This window comes from Mixophyes fleayi, unplaced genomic scaffold (assembly GCF_038048845.1).
Source record: "Mixophyes fleayi isolate aMixFle1 unplaced genomic scaffold, aMixFle1.hap1 Scaffold_1657, whole genome shotgun sequence".
Taxonomy (NCBI): Eukaryota; Metazoa; Chordata; class Amphibia; order Anura; family Limnodynastidae; genus Mixophyes; species Mixophyes fleayi.
The window spans coordinates 85,001-87,500 of record NW_027446018.1 but is presented as its reverse complement, the minus strand read 5'-3'; the positions used below and the strand labels follow the sequence as shown (position 1 = coordinate 87,500).

General features: G+C 48.0%; 2 non-coding genes and 11 pseudogenes across 2 annotated transcripts; all 13 read right to left on the bottom strand.

The window, feature by feature from the left end:
* Positions 1-37, bottom strand: part of LOC142115513 (5S ribosomal RNA) — a 119-nt pseudogene extending 82 nt beyond the window's left edge.
* An 83-nt stretch (positions 38-120) lies between these two features.
* Positions 121-239, bottom strand: LOC142115487 (5S ribosomal RNA; annotated as a pseudogene).
* An 83-nt stretch (positions 240-322) lies between these two features.
* Positions 323-441, bottom strand: LOC142115449 (5S ribosomal RNA). Its single transcript, XR_012682231.1, has one exon. It is a non-coding gene; the product is annotated as a 5S ribosomal RNA (ribosomal RNA).
* A 71-nt stretch (positions 442-512) lies between these two features.
* LOC142115436 (5S ribosomal RNA) lies at positions 513-631 on the bottom strand (annotated as a pseudogene).
* An 82-nt stretch (positions 632-713) lies between these two features.
* Positions 714-832, bottom strand: LOC142115566 (5S ribosomal RNA; annotated as a pseudogene).
* An 83-nt stretch (positions 833-915) lies between these two features.
* LOC142115627 (5S ribosomal RNA) lies at positions 916-1,034 on the bottom strand (annotated as a pseudogene).
* An 82-nt stretch (positions 1,035-1,116) lies between these two features.
* Positions 1,117-1,235, bottom strand: LOC142115714 (5S ribosomal RNA; annotated as a pseudogene).
* An 82-nt stretch (positions 1,236-1,317) lies between these two features.
* LOC142115577 (5S ribosomal RNA) lies at positions 1,318-1,436 on the bottom strand (annotated as a pseudogene).
* Positions 1,437-1,517: 81 nt separating this feature from the next.
* On the bottom strand, positions 1,518-1,636 carry LOC142115869 (5S ribosomal RNA; annotated as a pseudogene).
* Positions 1,637-1,719: 83 nt separating this feature from the next.
* On the bottom strand, positions 1,720-1,838 carry LOC142115652 (5S ribosomal RNA; annotated as a pseudogene).
* Positions 1,839-1,920: 82 nt separating this feature from the next.
* LOC142115743 (5S ribosomal RNA) lies at positions 1,921-2,039 on the bottom strand. Its single transcript, XR_012682260.1, has one exon. It is a non-coding gene; the product is annotated as a 5S ribosomal RNA (ribosomal RNA).
* Positions 2,040-2,110: 71 nt separating this feature from the next.
* Positions 2,111-2,229, bottom strand: LOC142115462 (5S ribosomal RNA; annotated as a pseudogene).
* Positions 2,230-2,311: 82 nt separating this feature from the next.
* LOC142115857 (5S ribosomal RNA) lies at positions 2,312-2,430 on the bottom strand (annotated as a pseudogene).
* Positions 2,431-2,500: the final 70 nt, after the last annotated feature.

Here is a 2,500-nt window from a genome sequence, read left to right as displayed (position 1 = left end):
CGAGATTGGGCTTGTTCAGGGTGGTGTGGCTGTAGGTATTGGTTATCTACTGACCTACATCTCTTATTCATCTCAAAACCAGCATTGAAGGAAGCAAGAACAAGAGAGAGAAAAAAAAAATGCCTACGGCACCTGGTATTCCCAGGTGGTCTCCCATCCAAGTACTAACCAGGCCCGGCCCTGCTTAACTTCCAAGATCAGACAAGATTGGGCTTGTTCAGGACGGTGTGGCTGTAGGTGTGGGTTGCTTACAGACCTACATCTCTTATACATCTCAAAACCAGCATTGAAGGAAGCAAGAACAAGAGAGAGAGAAAAAAAAGGCCTACAGCACCTGGTATTCCCAGGTGGTCTCCCATCCAAGTACTAACCAGGCCCGGCCCTGCTTAGCTTCCAAGATCAGGCGAGATTGGGCTTGTTCAGGGTGGTATGGCTGTAGGTATTTGTTGCCAACTGACCTACATCTCAAAACCAGCATTGAAGGAAGCAAGAACAAGAGAGAGAAAAAAAAAGGCCTACGGCACCTGGTATTCCCAGGTGGTCTCCCATCCAACTACTAACCAGGCCCAGCCCTGCTTAGCTTCCAAGATCAGGTGAGATTGGGCTTGTTCAGGGTGGTGTGGCTGTAGGTATTGGTTATCTACTGACCTACATCTCTTATTCATCTCAAAACCAGCATTGAAGGAAGCAAGAACAAGAGAGAGAAAAAAAAATGCCTATGGCACCTGGTATTCCCAGGTGGTCTCCCATCCAAGTACTAACCAGGCCCGGCCCTGCTTAACTTCCAAGATCAGACAAGATTGGGCTTGTTCAGGGCGGTGTGGCTGTAGGTGTTGGTTGTTTACAGACCTACATCTCTTATACATCTCAAAACCAGCATTGAAGGAAGCAAGAACAAGAGAGAGAGAAAAAAAAGGCCTACAGCAGCTGGTATTCCCAGTTGGTCTCCCATCCAAGTACTAACCAGGCCCGGCCCTGCTTAGCTTCCAAGATCAGGCGAGATTGGGCTTGTTCAGGGTGGTGTGGCTGTAGGTATTTGTTGCCTACTGACCTACATCTCAAAACCAGCATTGAAGGAAGCAAGAACAAGAGAGAGAGAGAGAGAGAGAGAGAAAAGGCCTACAGCACCTGGTATTCCCAGGTGGTCTCCCATCCAACTACTAAGCAGGCCTGGCCCTGCTTAGCTTCCAAGATCAGGCGAGATTGGGCTTGTTCAGGGTGGTGTGGCTGTAGGTATTGGTTATCTACTGACCTACATCTCTTATTCATCTCAAAACCAGCATTGAAGTAAGCAAGAACAAGAGAGAGAAAAAAAAATGCCTATGGCACCTGGTATTCCCAGGTAGTCTCCCATCCAAGTACTAACCAGGCCCGGCCCTGCTTAGCTTCCAAGATCAGACGAGATTGGGCTTGTTCAGGGTGGTGTGGCTGTAGGTGTTGGTTGCTTACAGACCTACATCTCTTATACATCTCAAAACCAGCATTGAAGGAAGCAAGAACAAGAGAGAGAAAAAAATGGCCTATGGCAACTGGCATTCCCATGTGGTCTCCCATCCAAGTACTAACCAGGCCTGACCCTGCTTAGCTTCCAAGATCAGGCGAGATTGGGCTTGTTCAGGGTGGTGTGGCTGTAGGTATTCGTTATCTACTGACCTACATCTCTTATTCATCTCAAAACCAGCATTGAAGGAAGCAAGAACAAGAGAGAGAAAAAAAAAATGCCTATGGCACCTGGTATTCCCAGGTGGTCTCCCATCCAAGTACTAACCAGGCCCGGCCCTGCTTGACTTCCAAGATCAGACAAGATTGGGCTTGTTCAGGGCGGTGTGGCTGTAGGTGTTGGTTGCTTACAGACCTACATCTCTTATACATCTCAAAACCACCATTGAAGGAAGCAAGAACAAGAGAGAGAGAAAAAAAGGCCTACAGCACCTGGTATTCCCAGGTGGTCTCCCATCCAAGTACTAACCAGGCCCGGCCCTGCTTAGCTTCCAAGATCAGGCGAGATTGGGCTTGTTCAGGGTGGTGTGGCTGTAGGTATTTGTTACCTACTGACCTACATCTCAAAACCAGCATTGAAGGAAGCAAGAACAAGAGAGAGAAAAAAAAAGGCCTACGGCACCTGGTATTCCCAGGTGGTCTCCCATCCAACTACTAACCAGGCCCGGCCCTGCTTAGCTTCCAAGATCAGGTGAGATTGGGCTTGTTCAGGGTGGTGTGGCTGTAGGTATTGGTTATCTACTGACCTACATCTCTTATTCATCTCAAAACCAGCATTGAAGGAAGCAAGAACAAGAGAGAGAAAAAAAAATGCCTATGGCACCTGGTATTCCCAGGTAGCCTCCCATCCAAGTACTAACCAGGCCCGGCCCTGCTTAGCTTCCAAGATCAGGCAAGATTGGGCTTGTTCAGGGTGGTGTGGCTGTAGGTATTAGTTATCTACTGACCTACATCTCTTATTCATCTCAAAACCAGCATTAAAGGAAGCAAGAACAAGAGA